We start from the raw sequence: 27,306 nt of genomic DNA on the forward strand, positions 1-27,306 counted from the left end.
GAAATACTGTAACTTGTTGAAGTGTACGGAGAGTCTTTGAACTAATTCTATTTTAGTGAATTTCCTTCCTGGCTTGGTAGCCCCCAGACGTAGGTGAGTTGCACCAAACTGGGTTAATAATTGCTTGTGTTATTCGCTTTACCATTATGTATTTTTTTTATCTATTGTGTGTTAACAAATATTAGTGTCGTGACATTACCTTCGACATCTTATATCTGATACCAGAATTTCAATTGGTATCTGAGCAGGCATCCTTCTCTGGTTCTGGGTGAGATCTAGGGGCAATACTTTCTGGTACAATGGAGAGAGATGGAGGATCTGTTCATAGGCCACCAATTTTGGATGGTTCTAACTATGAGTATTGGAAACCTCGAATGGTAGCGTTTCTGAAATCCCTTGATAACAAGGCTTGGAAAGCTGTGTTAACAGGTTGGGTGCATCCTGTCATTATTAAAGAAGGAGAAGCCACTACTGAGAAGAAGCCCGAAGAAGAATGGTCCAAGGAAGAGGATGATCTTGCTCTTGGAAACTCTAAAGCATTGAATGCAATATTCAATGGGGTAGACAAGAATATTTTCAGGCTGGTAAACAACTGTGAAGTGGCCAAAGATGCTTGGGACATTCTCAAGACCACTCATGAAGGCACCTCTAGGGTAAAGATGTATAGACTTCAGCTGCTCACCTCCAAGTTTGAAAACTTTAGGATGAAAGAAGATGAAAACATTCATGAATTTCACATGAGTATCCTTGAAATTGCCAATGCCTCTGGAGCCTTGGGTGAGAAGATGTCAGATGAAAAGTTAGTAAGAAAAATACTCAGATCACTCCCCAAGAGATTTGCTATGAAAGTAACAGCCATAGAAGAATCTCAAGACATCTCAAATATGAGAGTTGATGAGCTAATTGGATCCCTCCAAACATTTGAGATGGGAATATGTGATGGAGCTGAAAAGAAAGCCAAGAGCATAGCATTTATGTCAAACACTGAAGAGGAAGATGAGGAAGGTGGTCAAGATATTGATGAAGACCTGGAAAATGAGATAGCAATGCTGGGAAGACAGTTCAACAGACTGATAAAAAAGGTAGATGTGAGAGCAAAGGGAAATGTCAAGAACATCACATCTGACATCAGTAAATCCAACAACTTTAGTAAGAAACCAAAGTTTGAAGAAAAACCCAAAGAAGTTCAGTGCTATGAGTGTAATGGGTATGGTCATATTAAAACTGAATTTGGGACCTACCTCAAGAAACAAAAGAGGAGTCTTGTGGCCAATTGATGATGAAAGAACCCTTAAAGAGTTGTGCCACAGAAGTGCAAGAGTGTGCTAACAAGTTGAAAGCCAGAAGAAAGTGATAGCTCAGCTGGAAAATGAAAAGGAAGAGCTTGTGGAAACCATCTCAAAATTGAAGGTGGAAGTTGTATTCTTGAATTCCAAACTAGATGAGATGACTAAGTATGTAAGAATGCTTAACAATGGATCTACCATCTTAGACAAGATTCTCCAGACTGGTCAAATAACAGGAAACAAATCTGGTATTGGATTCAAGGATGAGTGCAGTTACACTGGTTGTAAACCAAAATCCAAACCTAAGTGCAGCCATGTTAAAAGCAAACCTGAGATGTCACATCAGATGTCACAACAGAAAAAAGGGAAGCATCAAAGATGGAAATGTCAATACTGTGGAAAATTTGGCCACCTAAAGCCCTTCTGCTATAAGCTATGTGGCTATCCTGGCCCTATTCAGTCTAAATACAAATCAAGGTCCAAGCATCACAAGACTGTCAACAAAAAGCAATGGGCTCCTAAGACAAAGGTCACAAGTCTAATAGCACACACTTCCCTCAGAGTTTCAGCCAAAGAAGATTGGTATTTTGACAGTGGTTGCTCTAGACATATGACTGGGAACAAAAATCTGCTAACTGAACTTCATCCTCATGCCATGAGTTATGTTACCTTTGGTGATGGTGCAAAGGGGGAAATCAAGGGAATGGGTAGGATGGATTGCCCTGGAGTTCCTGACCTTGATGATGTCCTACTTGTTAAGGGATTAACTGCTAATCTTATAAGCATCAGTCAACTGTGTGATCAAGGTCTGATGTAAACTTCACCAAAATTGAATGTCTGATTACTAACAAAGAAAATAAAGTAATCATGAAGGGAGTTAGGTCCAAAGACAAGTGCTACATGTGGAGCTCTCAAGAAACTGGATACTCCTTAATGTGTACCTTAGCCAAATAAGAAGAAGTGAAGATATGGCATCAAAGATTGGGCCATCTGCACCTTAAAGGTATGAAAAGGATCATATCAGTTGAAGCTATTAGAGGAATTCCCAACTTAAAGATTGATGAGGGAAAAATCTGTGGTGAATGTCAGATTGGAAAACAAACAAGGATGTCACACCAGAGGCTTAGACATGACACAACTACCAAAGTCCTGGAACTACTTCGCATGGACTTGATGGGACCCATGCAAGTAGAAAGCCTTGGTGGGAAGAAATATGCATATGTGGTGGTGGATGATTTCTCCAGATACACCTGGATCAATTTTATAAGAGAAAAATCTGATGTATTTGAAGTCTTTAAGGAGCTTTGTTTGAAACTTCAAAGGGAAAAAGAAAGTCATGTTGTCAAAATTAGAAGTGATCATGGGAAAGAGTTTGAGAATAGTAAATTTGCTGATTTCTGCTCTTCAGAAGGAATTCATCATGAGTTCTCATCTCCCATCACTCCCTAGCAAAATGGTGTGGTGGAAAGAAAAAATAGGACTCTTCAAGAATCAGCCAGAGCTATGATTCATGCTAAGAAATTGCCCTATAATTTTTGGGCTGAAGCCATGAACACAGCCTGCTATGTTCACAACAGAGTGATATTAAAGAAAGGAACTCCCACAACCCTTTATGAAGTCTGGAAAGGAAGAAAACCCACAGTCAAATATTTCCATGTATTTGGTAGCAAATGATATATCCTGGCTGATCGTGAGCAAAGAAGGAAGATGGATCCCAAAAGTGATGAAGGAATATTTCTGGGCTATTCAACAAACAGCAGAGCTTACAGGGTCTTTAATTCCAGAACTAATGTCTTGATGGAATCCATTAATGTTGTGGTTGATGACCAACACACGGATGTCACAGACGATGTTGAGACATCTCTGAATGATTCTCCAGTTGACCTCTCAGACAAAAATAAGGAAGAAGAACCTCCTCAAGCTGAACCTGAAGATGACAAAATCAACAAGGGACCCTCTATCAGAATTCAGAAGGATCATCCCAAAGATCTTATCATAGGAGATCCAGATAAAGGAGTCACTACTAGATCAAGGGAAGTGATCTCACATGGTTGCTTTGTGTCAAAGATTGAACCCAGAAATATCAAGGAAGCCTTGACTGATGAGTTCTGGATCAATGCAATGCAAGAGGAATTAGGCCAATTCAAGAGGAATGAAGTATGGGAATTGGTTCCTAGACCTGAAGGAGTAAATGTCATAGGAACAGAGTGGGTATATAAGAATAAATCTGATGAACAAGGGGTTATTACTAAAAACAAAGCTAGATTAGTAGCTCAAGGATATACTCAAGTTGAAGGAGTAGACTTTGATGAAACATTTTCTCCTGTAGCTCGCCTTGAGTCCATTAGACTATTGCTTGGAGTGGCATGCATTCTGAAATTCAAGCTGTTTCAAATGGATGTAAAAAGTGCCTTCCTGAATGGCTACTTAAATGAAGAAGTATATGTTGAACAACCTAAAGGATTCATAGATCCAAATCTTCCACAACATGTGTACAGATTAAAGAAAGCCCTCTATGGGTTGAAGCAAGCTCCCAGGGCTTGGTATGAGAGACTCACAGTGTTCCTCACTGACAATGGATATAAGAAAGGAGGTATTGACAAAACTCTGTTTGTGAAGAATGAAGGAGGAAAGCTCATGGTGGCACAAATATATGTAGATGACATTGTTTTTGGTGGGATGTCAGAACAGATGGTTGAACATTTTGTTAGACAAATGCAATCTGAGTTTGAGATGATCCTTGTTGGAGAACTGACCTACTTTCTTGGGCTACAAGTTAAACAGATGGAAGACTCTATCTTTCTATCTCAAAGCAAGTTTGCCAAGAACATTGTGAAGAAGTTTGGAATGGAAAATGCAAGCCATAAAAGGACACCTGCTCCTACTCATGTGAAAATCTCCAAAGACGAAAATGGTGTCAGTGTAGATCAGAGTCTATACAGAAGCATGATAGGAAGTCTGCTATATCTCACAGCAAGCAGACCGTACATTGCATTTGCTGTAGGTGTTTGTGCCAGGTATCAAGCTGAAACAAAAGTCAGTCACATAAACCAAGTAAAGAGAATACTGAAATATGTCAATGGCACCAGTGACTATGGGATGTTGTATACTCATAGATCTGGATCCATGTTGACTGGTTACTGTGATGCTGAATGGGCTGGAAGTGCTGATGATAGGAAAAGCACATCTGGGGGATGCTTCTTTTTGGGGAACAATCTGATTTCATGGTTTAGCAAGAAACAAAACTGTGTATCTCTATCCACTGCTGAAGCTGAATACATAGCAGCTGGGAGTAGTTGTTCTCAACTGGTCTGGATGAAGTAGATGTTGTATGAATACAATGTCACACAAGAATTCATGACATTATACTGTGATAACCTGAGTGCCATAAATATTTCCATAAATCCTATTCAACATAGCAGGATAAAGCACATTGACATTCGTCATCACTTCATCAGAGAACTTGTAGAAGAGAAGATCATAACTCTGGAGCATCTTACTACTGAAAAGTAACTAGCAGACATTTTCATTAAAGCTTTGGATGCCAATTAATTTGAATGTTTAAGGGGGAAGTTGGGGATCTGTGTTCATGAGAACCTATAGCAAGTAAAGGAGTTTGTGGTTATCCCAGAGGATATTTCTAACTGGGTAAACTGTGTTGTGGCAAGGACTAGACTGTGTGGCTGGAAGCTATTCTGATGTTGATGGTTGAAAGATTGAAGTTTTTTTTAAAAAAGGTCACCTTTGGTCAATTTTGACTAAAAAGGGGGAGAAGTGCTCATATGGAAGTTGTTGTGGAAGTTGTGAGATGAAGTGCACAAGGTGTTAAAACAGAATGTTATTCTGTTTACAGATGTCAAAGAGGATGTCTGATATGGTGCACAGGTAGTGTTGTTGAAGCAGATGTCAGAATGACATTCTGGCTGGTACAGGTGTTGGAGTTACAATAGCTGTTATGTTCATGGAGGTTGTTTGTTGTGTGCACAGATTTAGGGGGAGAAGGAGTACCCTTGTACATTTGTGTGTCTTACTAGTTGCATCCATAACTAGTAATTTTGTTTCTGTTGCACGGATTTAGGGGGGAGAAGTACCCTTGTGCTTGTGTGCATTACTAGTAGCCATAACTAGTAATTGTTTTGCTTCTGCTGCTGATTAAACTACTGTTATGTTGTTTAACTGCTGATAGTTTACCTTGTGACCAAAAAGGATAGATATATGTTTTAGCCAAAAATTTCCAAAGGGGGACTTTGTTGATTCTAAGTGTTGGCAACATTTTTGGTAAAACAAAGAGTGTTCACAACATGTTATGTGTGATTTCTTAACATGAGATATCCTATGTACCTACTGGAGTTCAAGAACATGTTCATGCAGGAGTGTTTCAGAATGCCACATACAATGCCATGGCTTCTGATATTGGATGTACCTGCTGGAGCTTAAATGAAAGACATGTTCATGCAGGATTGTTTCAGATGACATACACAAGGTCATGGCATCTGATATGGTTGTACCTGCTGGAAGTTATAAAAGGAATTATTGGATTATGTAGGATTTTTCTAGGATGTCAGACCCGATGTCATGACATCATGTACACAGAACATTCAGTGTGAATGTCTGGTGTTTTGTGATTGCACAATTAATGGCAATCTTTGTATGATTGAAGATCTGATTAGCTGGCACATTCAATCATGGATTACAACCAGATTTACTTATTTTCCAAGGAGATCTAACCAGCTATTATAAAAAGATTTGATTGAAAAATAGATTTAGGGTTTTCAAGATGTCCAAGCCCAGCTGAAAGCTTCTATAAAAAGGGACTTAGAAAACCTGTTTGAATACACAACCAAGACTGAGCGAAATATAGAGAGAGAGCTAGGGTTTGTGTCTGTTTAGTCGTGAGACTTGTAGGTCATTCAAGTCATCCATTGATGATTGAATTGGACTGATTTGTGGTTGTAATTTGTCACTCTAAAGCTGTTAAGCAAGAGTGTGTGTCTTCTTGATCAAAGCTGTGAAGCAAGATCAAGAGTGTGTCTTCTTGATTGAAACTGTGAAGTAAAATCAAGAGTGTATAATTGAAAAGTATTTTCTTTTCACAAGGGATTGTTGTTTAAAATCATTGGTGTGTGATTGTAGGGAAGTGAGTGGGTTCTCATATCTAAGAGTGCTTTGGTAGAAATTGCATGGGTAGAGATTAGGTGAGAAAGACTATAACTTGTTGAAGTGTACGGAGAGTCTTTGAACTAATTCTATTTTAGTGAATTTCCTTCCTGGCTTGATAGCCCCTAGACATAGGTGAGTTGCACCGAACTGGGTTAACAATTGCTTGTGTTATTCGCTTTACCATTCTGTATTTTTTTATCCATTGTGTGTTAACAGATATTAGTGTCGTGACATTACCTTCGACATCTTATATCTGATACCAGAATTTCATTTTCATTTTTCATAAGAAAGTTATGGGCATTTTTCAAATTCAATGACTTAGGTCCAAAGTGACCTATAATGTTTTGTATTATGACATGTATTTCCTTTAGAATTATGAAAAATTTTCCAACATAACATTTGAGTTATACATCTTAAGCTTTCCAATGCATTTGGTCTCACCTCAAAATCATAAACATTAAGGAAGTTAGGTCCTTGGGAAGTTGACCCCAAATTACGGTTTCAGTCAAAATGACCTATAATGTTTTGAAATGAATGATGCCCTTCCAAGTTTTAAATGGACTTTTGATGAACATAAAAGTTGTTCATATGGTTCGTAAGAACCAATTTGCTCTTGGGTTCATCTTCATTTGACAAATACATCACAAGTTAGATTTCAATGGTGCTCAGCTTAGTCAGATGACTTGACTGGTCAACTTTTCAAAGCCAAACTTCCAATCTTGATGAATGAGTGATTGAGGATCCTCAAATAGGATCATATATGCATAAAATGATGAATGAAAGAACTTCCCTTGGTTAAATTTGATCATGGGTTGAGGTTGCTTCATGAGCAAGGCACAATCAAAGCATAGTTGAATTAGGGTTTCCTTGAGAAACAAACCTCAAGCCCTTTTGGTTATCTTGATCAAATTGGAAAATTGAGATGCTTGGGAGACACATATGATGATTAGGAACTTTGTGGACCATTTTCATGCTTTTCCTCATCTTCAACTAGCCACTTCATTGAGCTTAGGAGCCTTCTAGGAGCATTGGAGTGTATGGTCACTTGAGCTTCAAAACAAAAAGAGTTAGTGACATATTTTTGTGCTTTTGGTTAGTAATCAAAATAAGAAAAGAAATAATATATAATACAAGCATGCTTGGTGGTTTCAAACCAGTCACAGAAGTCCCAACCCTAGGGTTAAGGAGCCAAACATGCTATGATCCTTGAGGCAATGCACTGAGCAATGATATGAAGCCATGAGGGATCTTAGGGTCAAAATTAGGGTATTACAATACCCACATGGGGAATCAAACAAATATAATAAGACCTTGAGAAGACTGGTTAATAACTTCTTTCTGAACGAAGACATGCTATACAAGAGAAACTTTGACATGGTTCTGCTCAGATGCGTGGATAGATACGAAGCAGACCTGTTGATGCAAGAAGTTCATGAAGGTTCCTTTGGTACTCATTCTAACGGACATGCAATGACTAAAAAATGTTAAGAGCGGGTTACTATTGGCTGACAATGGAAGCTGATTGTTGGAAGCATGTGAAGAAGTGTCACAAATGCCAGATTTATGCTGACAAGATACATGTACCTCCGACTCTTATCAACGTTCTCTATTCTTCATGGCCTTTCTCTATGTGGGGCATCAACATGATTGGTATGATTGAGCCCAAATCTTCCAATGGACATTGTTTCATTTTGGTGGCTATTGATTATTTCACAAAGTGGGTCGAAGCGGCCTCATACGCCAACGTGACCAAGCAAGTGGTAGTTAGATTTATCGAGAATCAACTTATTTTCCGTTATGATTGTAGTACCCCAAAATTTGTCCCCCATTTTTTATTTTTTATCTAAACCATAACCTGAGGCCCATCTAATCTCTTTCATGTCTCATGCATATTCATCCCCATTCATTCGTGGTTAACATTGACTAACAAACATCATAGATTCAAGGTTTCTGGTTAACAAAACAGATTGCATCAGAAATTTCAGTATTGCTCGTCCTATGGGTTGCAACCTTAATTCTTGATCTTCAGGGATCTTGTGTTTAGCTTTGTGGATGTCTGCCACTGACTTCTAAACCCTAATCAAGGCATGGCTTTTCGTCTGGTAATGTTGGAAACCCTAATCTCAAGGGATCTTTCACTCAGTGTGTATTCCACTCGGCCTCCCGCATTAAGTCCATCCATTTCGTCTTTGAGATTGTGGTTTTATACTTGGTGCTTGAGTCTATAAGTCGTAATCCAAGTCCTTGGTCTCATGACTTTCATCCACCTTCAATCATTCATTTGATCATTGTCATGCCACTATCGCTTGGTCCATAGGGTCACGTTCCCCGCTTTCATATGTCTGTTATAGAGCTTGGGTTTGATTTTATGGTCATGTTCATGTATTAAGTCGAGTCATTTTCATTCAATTTGCAAATTTATTTCATTTTTATCCCTAAAATATTCGTTACATATAAAAAAGGGTGAAAAACAGGTGTAATACATTGCAAAAATGCATTTTTGGGTGTTTTTACTCTGTGAGTCGACTCATGACTCGGTGCAAAACCCCCGGGTCCGAACAAGTCGACTCAATTCTGGAAAACTTGAGTGAGTCGAATCACTCATTCCTTGTGTTAACTCATCCCCTTCTTTTCTTGAACGTTGCCCCTTCGGGTCCGAACAGGTCGACTCAGTTCTGGGGAATCCTAGTTGAGTCGACTCATTAATGCCTTGCGTCGACTCATTTCCAGTTTTCCTTTGATTCATTTCATCGCGGGTCCAAGACAAGTATGCACACCTGCATGGACAACGGGAGAACCGTGAGCACCCGACGACAATTCAAAGTGTCGCTCCAAACTCCCGTTGGGTTTCGTAACAATCATTGATACTATTCAAAATCCCTCTGAAAGACGAACGCTTGTTCTAAGCTAATTGAACGTAGGACTGGAGAACATCACGAAGAAGGGGCGGGTTAGAATAGGTTTTGAGCCTTATATCCTTTCCTTCTAAAACTGTGAACTAGGCCACGTTACAACCCTAAAAGAACTAATTGAAGCATGGTCTATTTCGAAAGCATACTACGGTAAGATCGTGTTAAGCTGACTCCTAAAGATTTCCTTGCCATTTGTATTGATACTGATATGACACTCTAACCGTGATTCGTTCACTAGATATCATAATCTTAGTGAACACGCTTGAGTTTTCAAAGCTTGCATGAGCATGACATTACAATTATCATTGTCAAAATGAGCATTTTACATTCGAACAGTCTTCTGACATCAAGGAAGCTTACAATGGGAAAGTTTAACAAATACCTGATATCCCATAGCTCAGATCTCTTCAAGAGTCATTCAATCTGGGGAAACCAGGTCGAGATTCTATAAATCTCTCTAGATCAGCCAGATAGGGGCAAAGTTACTTCAAAGCTCATATTAGGGCAGGCTACCTCAAGAGCCTGAGAAGTCGATCGTTCCCAAGATGGTTAATCAAGAGAACACAGTTTCATGACGCTGGGACAAGAAAGTTTGAGATACTCAGATGTTGAGACCACTCCATGACATGTGACTGGGGAAGTTGGTGCAGATATCCAGTATATTATGGCAGAGGCAGGCCACGCAAGTACAAGCTCTCTCCATGTTTCAGAGTAAATTCGGAAGTATGACGACGACTTTTGAGCTTGAAGTAGGTATCAGAGAGTCGTGTCAATATGGCCTTATCCTAGCCCAAAATTCCCGCCACCCTCTATATGAGCAGCTGGCCTAACCATTGCATAAATCATTATCATGTATAAACCACATCATTTCACTCATGCATATCATTCATGAAGCATAACATGAAACCGTGCAAACAAGAAAATCCAGAAATCCATTTTTTATTGACTAACCCAATGCCCAACCTTTGCTTGGCAAACCACAACACTCTCATAAAATTACATCCATTTCCAATGGGAAATTTTTTGGATACGTAGTATTTAATCCTCTTCCACCTTGAATACCCGAAAAGCTTCCGCAATTCTTGTATTCAGATCTAAGAAGATTAAATAGGGGAAATTGTAGTACCCCAAAATTTGCCCCTGATTTTTGCTTTTTTATCTAACCCATAACCTGAGACCCATCTAATCTCATTCATGTCTCATGCATATTCATCCTCATTCATTCATGGTTAACATTGACTAACAAACATCATAGATTCAAGGTTTATGGTTAACAAAACAGATTGGATCGAAAATTTCGGTATTGCTCGTCCTATGGGTTGCAACCCTAATTATTAATCTTGAGGGATCTTGTGTTTGGCTTTTTGGATGTCTGATATTGACTTCTAAACCCTAATCAAGGCTTGGCTTTTCGTCTGGTAATGTTGGAAACCCTAATCTCAAGGGATCTTTCACTCAATGTGTGTTCCACTTGGCCTCCCGTATTAAGTCCATTCATTTTGTCTGTGATTGTGGTTTTATCCTTGGTGCTTGAGTCTATAAGTCGTAATCCAAGTCCTTGGCCTCATAACATTTATCCACCTTCATTCATTCACTTGATCATCGTCATGCCACTATCGCTTGGTCCATAGGGTCATGTTCCCTGCTTTCATATGTTTGTTGTAGAGCTTGGGTTCGAGTTTATGGTCATGTTCATATATTAAGTCGAGTCATTTTCATTCAATTCTCCAATTTATTTCATTTTTATCCCTAAAATATTCGTAACATACTGTAGCGGTAAATTCATGATCATCAAGTTATGGATAAGCTAGACATCAAATAACAAGAGTCGCCATCGCACTTTTATTGTTTCCAAGGGAAAAGGGAAAAGTACGAACAAAACCCAAAAATAAGAAGTTTTCAAATCAAAACTAATGAAATGCCAGAGATTACAGGTATGGGGGTTGGTTACACAGAGGGAAGGTGTTAGCACCCAAAGTGTCCTAGCTACTCCAAGAGAGCCATTTATTGTGTGCATATGTATTTTGTACAAAGTGATGTTTATAAAAAAATAGAATGGGGGATTGAGAAAAGAATTCATTACTTATATTTTTGTATTTGACACGTCCTTCAGACTTGTGCCTACATACCAACATAAAAATGAGGGATCAAAACCTCGTAGTTCGTGATACAAATTCCAAAGTGGATGCATTGCTTTAAATCAAAAATTAAGTTTGAAAGGAACAAGGGCCTAGAAAATGGTTTGAATGAGTTAGTTCTTTTTGAATTTTGAAAATTTTAAGTCAAGTATAGTTAAGTTTATTCACAAGTTTGATTTGAGAAAAGAATTTTGAAAATGCAATGGCATAAGGCGAAAGTTTCTAATTTGCAAAGTGGTCAAAGTTTAGAAAAAAAACAAGTTTAAACAAACAAGTTATTAAAAGGAGGGAGAGATTTTGAAATTAAAGAGACGAGGAAGAGATGAAGAGACTAATCCTAAGCATAAATTTAAAAGTTAAGAGTTGAAAAGATCTGACCAATGGGCTGCAATCCAATAGGCAAGAATGCCATATAGAAACCCAAATTCCCTTGGATATTTGAATAAAGCAACAAGAAATGCATACAATGTTAACTCGAAGAGCAAGGCATCAAATAAAGATAGCCACATCCAAGTCTTAGCCACTCCAAAATCTTCTTCAAATTTGCCCATGTAGCAGATGAATTCCACAAGTCACAGGTTCAAAATAACAGCTTCACAATGATCATGTTGTAGATGAACTAAGATGGATCTTCAATTATGTATCAAATAAAGTTTCAAATTGCAAGCACTTGGTTACATGAAAGTTGGCATTGGCCATGTCCTTTTGCATAGGGATGTTTCCTAGATTTTAAGTCCAACTGCCCAAGATAAAACCAACAGTCCACACAATAGTTTTTTAGGGTTTTTGGTTCTTATTATATACATTAATGGTCAAAGACCACACAAACAAGATATGTCACACAGTGTGGTCCAAATGGACAAAGTGAAAAGGCATTAATATAAACAATTAGAATGGTATGAATAATGGCAAATGAATAGAGCTTAAAAATTAAAGTGCATTAAAAGTAAATGGCTTGAAATTAAATGTTAGTTATTAATGAATTAGGAGTTAGTATTGTTTTTGCTTTTGCTTTTCATTTTAAGTCATTCTTTGGAAAACACTCAACCCACTTATCACAAGCATGGATCCTTGAACCAAGACATCTTCCAAAGGAAGAAAAAAAGGCCAAGTCTCCACACAATACCATGAAAGAGGGGAGACTTACGATCTCACTAACTATAATGCTATACCTTTTTGTGTCAAAAATTTAGCGCTATGTTAAGCAATCGTAATTGGACTTATGTAGAAGTCATAACTTTTTGAAACCCGACAATAGAATTTTGGTGTTAATGCATGTTAGAGACATACTATAATGGACTATGCTTATGAAACATACCACACACAAAGAGAATATGCAAAAGAGGTGGCCTAATCTCATCCATACTTATGTTGATTTTTCAATCAACTAGCCTTAGGACTTTGAGATATCATAGGCCAAATGAAATGGATGCATAAAGAAAGGGAATTAGATGAAGAGGAAGGGGAATATATCAAAACTCAAATTGGTCAAAGGAGGACTTTTACCAAATTAAGATCATTCATTCATTTTGGGAGATGGAATGTACATTCCATCAATCCCCTAAATCCAATGATCTTAACCACGCAGAGTCAAATCAACCTTGACCAAGGCCCAACAACACAAGTCAAACTTATACAAATCATCAAGATAGCTCAACACAATTATTTTCCAATTATTCAATTTAAAAATACTAAAAATAATGCATTAAATTAAATATGGTTTGTCAAATTCCTAAAATCTCTTCAAAACACCAAAGAAATGGCCATGAGATTTATCATAGGTTAAACAAGGCCAAAGGACCCTGGAGAATGTTTTTCAGAATTTTTGGAGATTTAAAAGTATTTTTAAACAATTAAAAATATTTACAAAATCAATTAAATCATGAAAAATATTAGTAATGATCCAAAAAATAATTTTAATTCAAAATATGAAAGGGGATTTTATTTAAATTTTTTTGGTGAAACTCTCATATTTTTTGGATCAATATTAAAATTAATATGAATTAATGAAAATAAAACAAATTAAATGAAATTCAAAAAATCAGAAAAAATGTGGACCACTTGATCTCCCTTATTAATTGAGGTTGCAGATCAAGTGGACATGAGCGCGCGTTCCACCATACACCTGGTCAACTGTTCCACACACGTGGTAATTACTTTGGGTGCTCAGGATTAAAACGTTTCAAATGAGATCAATGGCTCAGAACATGTCCAGTACACCATCGACGCTGGACCTCCAGTCACCTTCTCAGGCGAGGTCCACCAGACTGGTTCACTCATCAACATCACCAAAATGAAAAAAGAGGACATGATCAGAAAGAAAAAATAGCGTAGAGCACGAATCTGACCTCAATTTCAACTAACTCGAAATATATAACAAGATATGAGGAGTTGAATTTTGAGGTGTGTCAACTGAGTTGCTTCGATTTGACCTCAAAGCAACTCAATCTTCTTGCCTACATTGGTAGGACTTCAGACAACCAAAGATCCAAGAGAATTGGTGAGAATTGAGTGAGAATCAAAGAGAAGAAGATTTCTGAAAATTACCTTCAATGTTGTGCAGAAATGGATCTTGCTTGCTTCAAACTTGACTTGATCACACTCGAGGAGCTTGCAGAAGTGGTTTGGAAATGGTACAAAGCTTTGGATCCTGGAGTTTTTGAATCTCCAAACAGTGAGATTCAAACTCAATTTTCAAGTTGAAAATTCTCAAGCTTTCCTTTGAATGGTGAGGGTTTCAATTGGGGGGATAAAGTTGGCGCGCAAGGTGTGTTTTAAATGAGCTCATAGGCCTTGTATTTATAGCATTTGGGATTGATAATTGCACACTTGAAAAATTGCTAACAATGGCAAGGGTGATGCACAAGCTTGCATGGGCGTGTACAGGCCCATGAAGCAATTCATTATGATCCAATTGCAACTGTACTGAAGTTCAAATCATGCTTGAATGGCAACGCAAAGTGAAATGGAGTTTTGGACATTTGATTTTCTCCAATGATGCAGACATGTTAAGACCATGCGCAGCCCTAGCAAACCTCATCCAAAGTGCATGAAATAGGGTTCTTTGGAAAGCTTAGATCAAGAGGAACAACTTTGATGTTGGACACTTTTCAAATTTGAACTTGGATCATGGTGAATTTTGAGGTGGAAATTTCAACATGTTGAAATTTTTCTAAGTGTTAAGTCATATATATCAATATTCCACCTTAATTAACTTTTTATGTGAGCTCCAAATGAGAAAATTGTCATCATCAAAGTTGTAGATATTTCAAATACTTTTAAAATGGTCACCAATTTCATTTCATTTGGATTTAGGATGATAGATTTATGCATTTTTGAAGTTGAGGAAAATCACTTGTTCAATGATATAGGTCAAAAATGATCTATAATGTATCCTCATATCACATGCTCATAAAAGTTTATTTAGCTCTCATTCCATACATCAAAGTTGAATTAGACATATTTAATTTGATTTTGCAACTTATAAATATTTCATATCATAAAAATTGAGCAAGTTATGGTCTTGGGAAGTTGACTTTCAAATTAGGGTTTAAACAAAATGACTTATAATGTTTCAACAAAGAAAATGATTTTCCAAGCAAAAATAGCTCTAGGTATCAACATGAAAGTTGTTTGGAATGTCATTTATAGTAATGTTTCTCTTGGAATCATTTTCATGTGGTGAAAATTGTAGGAGATAGGGTCTAGGGAGACCCCGTTTTGATCAGATGAATTCATCTGGCCAACGACGATCAACCAACTTGCTAACTTCCAATTCTCTTGACTTTATAGGCTCATGGTAGATAATATATGCATAAGATGATGAATTTTGGCATGTACCTTGAGAAATTTGATCAATTTGTGAGATAGCTTGTAGGAGAAGTTACTTAAGATACCTAGTCAAACTAGGGTTTCCAAAGCAAATCACTTCCAAACTCTTGAAGAATGCTTGATCCATATAACATGTAGAGATCATTGGGACTCATATATGATGCTTTGAGACATTGTGGATCAATCCTTGATTTTACTTTTAGCCATAAGGGTCTTAAACCCTAGATATGAACTTGATAAATCAATGATGATCATGCCCTACCTACAAAAGAGTTAAGCAAATGCAAAGACATATTTTTGGTATTTTGGTTAGTAAAGTGATTATATACAAGTATGATACAATCACATAGTGTTTGGTGATCTCTCCCAAAAGAAACCCAATGAACAAAGGGGTAAGGAGGATGCTAAGGTATGATCCCAATGCCAATGCATATGATGAAATTGCATGAGGGATCTTAGGGTCAAAATTGGGGTCTTACACATACAAAAAGGGTGCAAAAAAGGTGTAATACATGGCAAAAACTCATTTTTGGGTGTATTTACTCTGTGAGTCGACTCATGACTCGGCGCAAAACCCCCGAGTCCGAACAGGTCGACCCACAGGTTGACTCAATTCTGGGAAACTTGAGTGAGTTGACTCACTCACTCCTTCCGTCGACTCATCCTTTTCTTTTCTTGAACGTTGCCCTTTCGGGTCCGAACAGGTCGACCCACAAGTCGACTCAATTCTGGGGAATCCTAGTTGAGTTGACTTATTCATGCCTTGCGTCGACTCAATTCTAGTTTTCCTTTGATTCATCTCATCGTGGGTCCAAACAGGTCGACTCAACCTTGGGAAAAATTCTGTTTGAGTCGACTCATTCCCTGTTTGAGTCGACTCATAGCTTGTTTTGCAGGATTTTTGCACTACTAATGTGAGAAGGATACTTTTGGGTTGAAGCATGATCCTTCGTCATTGAAGTTAGACAATGTTTGTCGTCCAAGACAAGTATGCACACCTTCACGGGAACCAGGAGAACCGTGAGTACCCGACGACACTTCAAAGTTCGTTACTTCATCAAACTTCAACCACATGCATTGTGAACACAGTAATTCTGCAACAAACCAAGTGTAGCAAATTCACAAACACTTGAACCTACACAAACACAACATAACCAAAAATAACTCTTGCATAACATAACCACACAATGAGTAACCTACAGCTGCAAGTCACCCACACCTAAGTCAAATAAATAGCATGTCATTAGCTAACATCCATGCCTGATTTCATCCAGGTTCTCACCTATAATAGCCAGTCATAAACCACCATTTCCACTAAATTAACCAATTAACTAACTTCTAACTCAGTGAGTTAACTACCTAAACTCACTGAGTTCATCCCAACTAACTCCAGACCTCATTTAACTAACTCCAAGCCTAACTCCAGACCTCATTTAACTAACTCCAAGCCTAACGCCAAGCCACATTAATCCCAAGCCTAATCACTATAAATTCTCATCTCCATCATCATTTGAAGCTAGCTACACTTTTTGCAATCATAACCTTCAACCCTCTGCATTCTCTAAATCCTTTCCCTCTCACACTCAAAGCTCAATTTCCTAAACTCCATTGAAGCTTCAAGAAGAGTGAGATCAACCTCATCATACTACAATATTTTTAAAGAAGACGATTCAGGAAACAAGCAAGTCAGAGGAAGATAAAGGCAATACTTCACCTATTTGTACAAGTGATTTTCCATCTTCATCTTCTCCGATTAACACTTGCCGAAGAAATTCTCAACTTCAGAGGTAGGTTTTTTTTTCATTGCATTCTGGTTGTTATACTGAACATTACACCATATTATTGCAAACCCCTATCATGAGGAGCTTCGGATCTTGTTCATGGAGATGTATTGTAGATCTGAGTTTTTAGGGATTCTTAAGAGTTTGGCTTCAGTTATGAATTTAGACTAGAAATTAGATAATTTGCAGAGTAGATCCTTGTTCAGGAGATGGAGACGAAGATGGAGGTGTTTCCTCTTTGCATTTTGTAGTCACCACCGCCGGAAGCGATTTCCGGCGCGGTGGTCAGCGGTGGAGCTTCGGCATCGGCAATCTGAACTGTCATGGAAAAGGCACGCAATGCATATTCAAATTTCTGTTGGTTGTATCCAAGCCAACTCTAAAGCTTTGGGCTTATTTCTGTTTGGGGCCTGCGACATTCCAAGCTCAATGCATCACCATTTCATCCCATTTTTTCTGATGCACCCCCTGGCTGAAAAAATATATTTAGCATTGGGCTTTGGCAACTGAAGTCCTTGTATTTGGACTATGGTTTGCCCTCTTTTCCTGCACACCCAAACCATGCCTACACCTCTGTTTGCAAAGCCCCACACTATTTTATTTGTTTTTATATGGTTATTTGTTTTGTTATTTAGATAGTTTTGATTGTTAGAATTTAGGTTAATTAGACCAATTAGGAGTACAAATAGAACTTTCATAATTAGAATTGTAGATTCAAGAACTATTAACTTTGTCAAAAGACCATTTTACCCTTTAGGGGTAATTTTGGCCATTTTATCCATGTAATCGCCATGCTCCCTTAGGAATAGAATTAACATAGATTTTTTGATCAAGACTTTGATTAACATGCACATGTTCCCCTAGGATTTTAACATAGGTTTTTAATCAACTTTAATCAACCATAACATGCTTCCTTATGCTAGTTTGATTAATTCTAACCATTAGATTAGGGGTTAACCTAAAATTTCAAATCATTTCAAACCCTCTGATTTAAATTGATCAAAAGCAATTTTGATAAATTAAATTATTTGAACTTGTATAATCCCATAGCCAAAATTGGGTGACCAAAAGACGCTTGATAACTTAATAAGACTTTTATTCTAAACGGTGGAGCTCGAAGCCTCAAGTCAAGATCTTCAATCAAGGCATCCTCAATCACACCAAGCAACGGATTATACAAGATAAATCAAAGGCTAACACTTGGTAAACACGATTCAAATTGAACGAAACAAGCCTTAAGTAATAGGGAATGACGAGACTTAGTCTCTCTTATCCTCGTCTAGAGCGATTTTGCGTATGGGGCGTATGCCCCAAATATTCAAAGTGTTCGCCCTTATTCATAGACTTTAGTACAATGCGAATCGATTAAACTACCGAGTCTTCTCCAAACAAAATCAACATCAATGCAAGGATCAACAATGAATATTCTTCACCAACAACTTGTCAGTAAATAAAAATGCCATGAGCTTCGAGTCTTAAGTAATAGGGAATAATAAGATGGAGTCTCTCCTATCCTCGTCTAGAGCGACTTTGCGAATGGGGCATATGCCCCGAATATTCAAAGCGTTTTCCCCTATTCATAGACTTTAGTGGGATTCTTATCAATCAACTGTCAAGTATCTTATCATATCACTCCCTTACTTTATTCATAATTCTATTCATTTCAATTCCAATCATTCAATCACATTCTTTTACCTTCAACCACCCTTGTTTTCAGCCCTAGTGGGCTGAAATATGAAAGCTCTGATTTCCTTATTGCACTATAAGGATACATAGTGATAACACGAAAATGTATCGTATATTTTCCTTGATTTACATTCAAAAATCATATCGTTGTCATTTATATTCTGATTATTCTGCAAGTGTTCGAGTTATTTTTGCAGGTATTTCAATTCCCATGCTTAAATGAGCAAAGTATAGAAAAGGAAGGAAAAGAAGAAGAAACAGAAGAGAAACAGCAAAAAAAAGGAACCGGGTGAAATAGAAACAAGAAGCATTAGGTTGAGCTATAATAGCATGATTTGAACTGGCTTGTATAAAAGAGAGATTTATGTTAATGCTTGTTGTTTGTGTCGTCACTGTATCTTTAGTGTTTTACTTGAGTATCTGCCATTCTAATGAAATACCTAACAACCACGTACGAATTGGAAATGTGTCATGTATTCGCGTTTAACTAGTGTTTCAAATTTTATACTGATTATTTGCTTGAGGAAAAGAAAAGATTCAAGTATAGGGGAGTTTGATAACACGAAAATGTATCGTATATTTGCCTTGATTTACATTCAAAAATAATACCGTTTTCATTTATATTCCGATTATTCTGCAAGTGTTCGAGTTATTTTTGCAGGTATTCCAATTCCCATGCTTAAATGAGCAAAGTATAGAAAAGGAAGGAAAAGAAGAAGAAACATAAGAGAAACAACAGAAAAAATATGAATTTTTTGCATGTGACGCTCGTCACACACCCCGTCACGATCGTCACGGCTTGATTGTGATGAACGCCACAAGCCCATCACGACCGTCACGAATGCAAAGTCAGCGTAATGAGTTTCAAACAAAAGTGATCCACGTCGCCCCAGTTTTCGCTCCTTAAACCACTTTCCCGTGAATCTCTCACTCAACCAAGTCATCCTTATTTTTCTTCTGCATTTATTTTTCCACTGCAATTTCGTTTTCACGTTATTTTTCTTCAGCTAGCATTGTTTTCTTTTACTGCAATTTGTTTACCGTTCCGTTCAGAGTTTTGATTTTTCCTTTCCCTTCCCGTTCTTCACTTAACCAAAAGTAGTAGCTTCCTACATTGGGGAACTACTGCAACTTAGTTAATTTAGTTTAAGCATTTATTTCGAAGAAGCAACATCCTACCGACCTGTGGAGGACTACTCAAGTACTTCAAGATTCAGTATATTCAATTAATTAAAGTTCTAGGTTTTTATTTAATTATTATTATTATTGCTTTATTATTAAATAATCATGTTTTCTTTATTGTTAATTTGTTTCTGTTCGTCTGTGTTAGCATTATTTAACATGTCCGACTAAACTACCGGTATCAGTATGTACACAATTTAATTAGACGAGATTTAATAATAATCGATGTAAACTTCTTTTCTCAAATAATCTTTTTGACTGTGGTTTTTAATTTGAATTTAATTAAATTTGTCACGAGATTGAGAAGCTATTTAATACGGTTTTGCCACGAGAGTGGGAAATTAACTAAGGTTAGAACCGAAAATCACGAGAGCGTGAGGGTCGAATTGGATAGTAAAGACTAGGCATTGATTTTAAAAACAGTGAGAGCACTTTAAAAGCAATTAGAACTTATTTATTTTCAAAAAGTATTTTTAACTTCAAATGGGAGAGCGAGGGCGGACATTCTGACTTAAAAGTATAGTCCGAGTCAACAATCACGAGAGTGTGAGATAAAGCTTTTTAAATGAGTATTTTCTACTGAAAGGTATTTGGTAATTAAAATATACACCGACAATTTATCGAATCCCTGACAATTAATGCGTTATACTGATATCCTTTCATTAATATTTTCTTTAAAACTTATTTTTCTTTAGATTTAATTTTTATTCAACCAAACCTCTAAAAATCATCGCCTTAGCTAAACATAGTAACATCGATAGCATTAGTTTGACCATCGGTCCCTGTGGGTTCGATATCTTTTAAAACTAAACGGCTAGAGTGATTTCTCGGTTGTATGCCAAGTACTCGCTCACAAGGCAAAAATTTAGTACCACCAATCGCAGAATTAGAGCGTTTCTTATATTTAAGATGCTGAATACTAGAGTACCAACGAAGGTACAATATTCCTGATATCTTCTTTCCTACAACTGAACCAGTTGAAAAACCAACCATGGATGCAGTGGGACCATATAATCGTCCTCTTAAGTTCTACGCTACCCCGTCCCAACAAGAACCTCACAATAGCATTGTTGCCCCTGCTATCAATTGGAACGATTTCGAGTTGAAACCCTCATTGTTATCAACTGTCCAACAACATCAATTTGCTGGAAATCCTACGGACGACCCTAATGAACATTTGACCAAGTTTGTACAATACGCAGACACTGTGAAGGCGAATGATGTATCTCAAGATGCGAAAAGACTACGCCTTTTTCCTTTTTATCTAAGAGACATAGCTTGGGCTTGGTTGCAATCCTTGCCATCCAACTCAGTCACTACATGGGAAGAACTGAAGAACGTTTTCTTAGCCCGACATTTTCCGCCAAGCAAAATTGCTATGCTGAGAGCTCAAAGCAATGGAATTCGACAAAAAGATGCAGAATCTCTCTACGACGCGTGGGAGAGACACAAAGACATGATGAGGATGTGTCCATATCACGGTCTCGAAGACTGGGTGATCATTCACACATTTTACAATGGGCTTCTGTATAACACAAGACTGACAATAGACGTTGCCACGGGCGATGCAGTTATGGACAAGCCATACAACGAAGCCTATCAACTCATTGAAAACATGGCCCAAAACCATTGCCAATGGGGAGGTGAAAGAACTCCAGTAGAAAAGTCCCAAATAAAAGGTGGAATGTACGAAATCCGTAGCCTTAACCATGTCCATGCAAGGGTAGACACCTTTGTTCAAAAGTTAGACAACTTGACCATACCACCCGCAGCCACCGTGGCTGCCGTAACTCCAAACTGCGAGTTATGTGGAATTCCTGGACACACTGCACCAGAATGTCAGATATTAGCAGGAGTCCCCACTGATCAAGTAAATTATGCACAAGGAAACCCTTAATCGAATACCTACAACCCAGGTTGGAAAAACCATCCTAACTTTTCATACAAGAACAATAACGCCCTGTATGCACCTGGTCAAGCACCCGCTGTTCCACCTGGATATCAAAAGCCAGCTACTAATGCTCCTAACATTCCTAGGAAGTCCAATCTTGAACTAGTGATGGAAAGTTTCATAGCTACCCAAGCTCAAACAAACAAAGACTTCTTGAACCAAAACATACACACTAGTGAGCAACTTAAACATTTAGAGAGCAAAGTAGATGCTTTAGCCACCCACAACAAAATGCTTGAAACACATATTTCACAAGTGGCTCAACAACAAGCATCTACTGTTGCTCCCGCTGGCACATTTCCTGGACAACCACAACCTAATCCAAAAGGACATGCAAATGCCGTTATATTGAGAAGTGGAAAAGAACTAGACGGACCCGTAGATCCAAGACTTCGAAACCTGCCATGTACCAAAAACCTGAAAAAATAACAACTAAGAAGGTAAGTGGACCGAGGGAGAAGGAAGATAATACCCAATAGGCCAAAGAGAAACAAAAACCTTATGTGCCTCCACCACCTTATAAACCACCCATTCCGTATCCTCAAAGACTCGCAAATTCTAAAACTGCAGGGCAATTTAAGAAATTTGTTGAACTTCTGAAGCAACTGAATATTACAATTCCCTTTACATAAGCTATCACATAAATGCCCTCATATGCCAAGTTTCTTAAAGAGATCCTATCCAATAAAAAAAAGATCGAGGATAATGAAACAGTTACACTTACTGCTGAGTGTAGCACAATAATCCAAAACAACATGCCTCCCAAACTAAAAGACCCAGGTAGTTTCTCCATACCCTGTGTTATTGGAAAGTTCGTCATAGACAAATCTCTATGCAACTTAGGAGCCAGCATTAGTGTAATGCCCTTATCCATCTGTAAAAGGCTTAACATGGGAGAACTAAGACCATCCAAGATGTCTGTTCAACTAGCTGACCGCTCAATCAAATATCATGTTGGTATACTAGAGAATGTCCCAGTACGTGTAGGGCAATTCTACATTCCTACCGACTTCATAATCATGGACATCAAAGAAGATGCCACTACACCTATTATATTAGGAAGGCCATTCTTAGCTACCGCCGGAGCCATAATAGACGTGAAAACAGGTAAGCTAACATTCGAAGTTGGAGAAGAAAAAGTTGAATTCATCTTGATACAATTCTTACAAGCGCAAACTATAGACGATACTTGTTATCTACTTGATGTCATAGACGAGTGCGCAAGAGAGATGGAGATGCGAGAAACCACATATTCTGATATAATGAAAATCCAAATCCCTCCAATCTTTGAAGATGATAATTGGCGTGAACCATACCAAAATAACAGTCTAAGCAAATGCTTAACACTTACACCCAGTCACATGCCATGCCCGAAGAAACCAGACTTAGAATTAAAAACACTACCCAAGAACCTAAGATACGAATTCCTAGACACTGAACTCAAAAGACATGTAATAGTCAACGCAGACTTAGGACAGATTGAAACTGAAAAGTTACTAGATGTCTTAAGAAAATATCCAACTGTGTTAGGCTAAAACATCGTTGATCTAAAAGGAATAAGTCCTTCTATCTGTATGCATCGCATTATGCTAGAGGAAGATTGTAAAACCTCTAGAGAACGCCAGAGAAGGATCAACCCAATCTTAAGTCCTGTAGTCAAGGATGAAGTAAAAAAGTTATTAGATGCAGGAATCATATATCCGATCTCTGATAGTCAATGGGTTAGCCCCGTTCATATAGTACCCAAGAAAGGGGGTGTTACAGTTGTTAAGAACGAGAAGGGTGGATCTATAGTACAAAGAGTTGTGACCGGACGTAGAATGTGCATCGACTATAGGAAACTTAACAAGGCCACTCGAAAGGATCATTTTCCTATTCCTTTTGTTACCTTTAGGTTTATTGACTAAACCAAAAGTCAACATACAATTCGAGTCGCCACCGCACATTTATTTGTCCAAAGGAAAGGTTAAAAAGCGAACAAAAGCCAAGTAAGAAGTTTTTCGAATCAAAAACTAATAAAAATGTCAGAGATCTAGGTAAGGGGGTTGGTTATGAAATGGGAAGGCTTTACGCACCCAAAACATCCTTAGTACTCTAAGGGAACCTCTTTTGCAAATATGTGTTGTAGGTTGGTATTTGTGAAAAGATTTGTGCAAAAGATTGGTGGGATGAGAAGAGAATAGATTATATTTACAAATTTTTTTATTTGAATGGATGAACCCATTGCCTACGTACCATCACAAAGGAGGATCAAAACCTCATAGTTCAGGGTAAAAATCTCAAATATTGGTGAATTAATTTGATCAAAAGCCTTAAGGTCTTTTTTTATCAAAGGGAGAAAACTCAACCTGAACCAACAATCCACCATGTGAGGAGGGCTTCAACATGCTAGTGAGGGGTTAACCTTATAATAAGCATGGAAGGCTTACAATCCAACACTAAGGATGAGGTGAGATTTACATCAACCACTATGATAACTCAAACCTATGACTAATGTTTTGAAAAAGTTTTAACAAGTGCCCATTCGAACCACAAAACAACTTGAAATGGGTTATATTTACAAGTTAAATTTATTTACAAAATGAAGTCAAAGATGGATTAACATTTATTTACAAGGAGTATTTATGAAAATGGTTTTGGAAAAAGTCAAAGGCATAAGGCCTAGATTTCTAATTTGAAACAAAGTCAAAATTTTGAAAATGATTTTTTGGCTTGGTTAGAATGGGGAGAAGAAGAGAATGGATATTCCTAAAGCATACAAAGATAAGAGGGGAAAGATAAACCCTTGGAGTCCCTTTTCTTGAAGTCGTATATATGACCCAAGATGCTCCTTTGCTTTGGACATAGCACACAAGTAAGAAATCAAACAATTTGAATTCAAACTCCTAGGATCTCCATTTGGCTTGGCTCTTAACTTGGCTAGTCATGACAATGGTCCTCTTTTCACAATCTCAAGGTGGGATCCCTATCACACAAAAGCAAACACCAAAAAGTTCACAACACAATAAAGGGAATGGACAAAGAATAAGTTTGAGGAGAAGTCCTTTGAGATCAACTTTGAATTTTAGCATTCTAAAGGCATGAGGCCTAGTTGCTCTTCAACATATTTTGCATTCTAAAGGCATGAGGCCTAGTTGCTCTTAAACTCCTTTAAGCATGGGTAAGTCCTAATTCTAAGTCCTTTCTCCTTTTGCATTTCGTTCACATAAAAACAAACACAAACACAACAAAATAACAATATATTTATATACAATAATGGGCTCAAATGAGCAAAAGAAAAATGACATAAACATAAAATATGTGCTCAAGTGAGAAAAGATGAAAATCAATATGAATAATGAGCAAGAAATAAATGACATTAAAAGTAAATGGCAAGAAATTAAAAGCTCAAATTAAAGTTAATAATTAGTAAGGTAATGTTAGCTTGTCATAAGACAATGTAGCGCTATGTTAAGCAATCGTAAGTGGACTAATGTAGTAGTCACGCCTATCTGAGGCCGGTCAATAAGAATATAGGCAAAGAACACAAGTTAGAGATCATGACTAGTAAGCCAAGCTCCATAAACTTGTCATGCCAAACAAAAGGGGAAGAGCCTTGTATTGACTTTTGGTTATTTGCTTGACCAAGAAGCAACCTATCTTTGACACAAAATAACTCAATTGATCATGGATCAAGTTGAATTTGGTTTGGATCAAAGAAGGTTAAACTTCTCATTTGTCAAGACCAACTTCAAGACTTTGACTCATTGGCCATTGATGGAAAGAAAGGGATGAAGGTAGAAGGGAGGGGAATAAGAAAACAACAACCAATCCCAATTGATCAAAGCTGATTCAAATCAACCTCAATCAACACCCAAACAGAAGAGAAATGAAGATAACAAATCAAGAAGTCAACAATATTTTTTTGGTATTTTTTTTTAATTAAAATAAAATGCAAAATAAAAAAATAAACAAATAAGGTTGAACCTCAAATTCAATTCAAATCATCTTCAAAAAGTCCAATTAAATTCTCATAAGTTAACATAGTCAAAAAAGTTTGACTAATTTTCTCACAAATTTTTGAAATCAGAAAGTAATTAAAACCAATTAAAAACAATTAAAAATAGCATAATATGAATTAAAATCTCAAATAAACTCAAAATAATCAAGAAATTGTTGAGACTATTTTTCATTGACTTATCATGATCCATAGATGCTATGAAAATATTTTTGTACTTTTTAAAAGTCAAAAAGTATTTTAAAATGAATTAAAACCATTAAAAACCAAGTAATTCATAAAAAATATCAAATGAAGTCACAAAAATAATTAAAAATCATAATATGAAATTGGATTTTTCAAAAAAAAAATTGGAATTGGTCTCATATTTTTATGACTTCAAATGAATTTTTAATGAATTTTTGAAAATGAAATGAATTAACTGAAAATAAAACAAAAAATGGAATAAACGAAAAATGCACAGCCATTAGATGTGTTTCATTAATTAACGTGGCACAAGGCAATGGCTGAGATCTGAGGAAACACGGTGCACACAAGTCAAACGCGTTACATCATGAATTAAATGAAGTAATTAAAACGGATGCACGCGATTAGATCCTGAAATGGAGATCCAAGGGCCAAGGAGCAAGATACGTGGTGGTGGTGGTGGAAACCACCGTCTTCTCCGGCGAAGCAACAGAATCCGGCCAAATTTGTAGAGAAATAAATCTTAACCAAAATGAAAAACACGACCATGGAAATGAAGCTCTTGTGATGGAGATCATCACTGTACCAATGGATCTCCCTCACTCTTCCTATATTGAGAGAAATGTGAAGGAGAAAATCATGGTGTTCATACTGATTGTTCATGAAATGATGAATTGAATGCATCACAAGCTTGCCTCAAGTATGAGGACTTCAGAAAACCACATAAACACAATAATGCTACATGGAATTAAGAGATTCAGATCCAAAAAGTTTGAATGGATACCTTCAATTTGATGAACTTCTGGCTACGAATTCTCCAAGATCCTTACTCCTCTTTGATCTATGAATGTAATGGAAGTGATAGGCTAGGGAATTTGGCTTTAAAACTCAGCTAATGATGCTGAATTTCAAGCTCGAAAAATTTAAGAAAAGTGATTAATTCCTTTTGTGATGGCTATGGTTTCACTTCTGCAGCACTTGGGATCTCCAAAAGGTTAGCAAATGAATGAGAGGAAGCCTCTATTTATAACTGAATGCATCAGCTGATCATGCTTTGTTCATGTGCATGGCAAATGGAATTTGAATTGCATGGGCCTGTGTAAGCGTGTGGAAGGCCCAATGATGGCTGAAAGAGATTGCTGAGTTCACATAGAAAGCTTTTTGACGTGCACATGAAATGGAAACAGCTTACATAC

This window comes from Lathyrus oleraceus, chromosome 3 (genome assembly GCF_024323335.1).
Source record: "Lathyrus oleraceus cultivar Zhongwan6 chromosome 3, CAAS_Psat_ZW6_1.0, whole genome shotgun sequence".
NCBI classification, from domain to species: domain Eukaryota; kingdom Viridiplantae; phylum Streptophyta; class Magnoliopsida; order Fabales; family Fabaceae; genus Lathyrus; species Lathyrus oleraceus.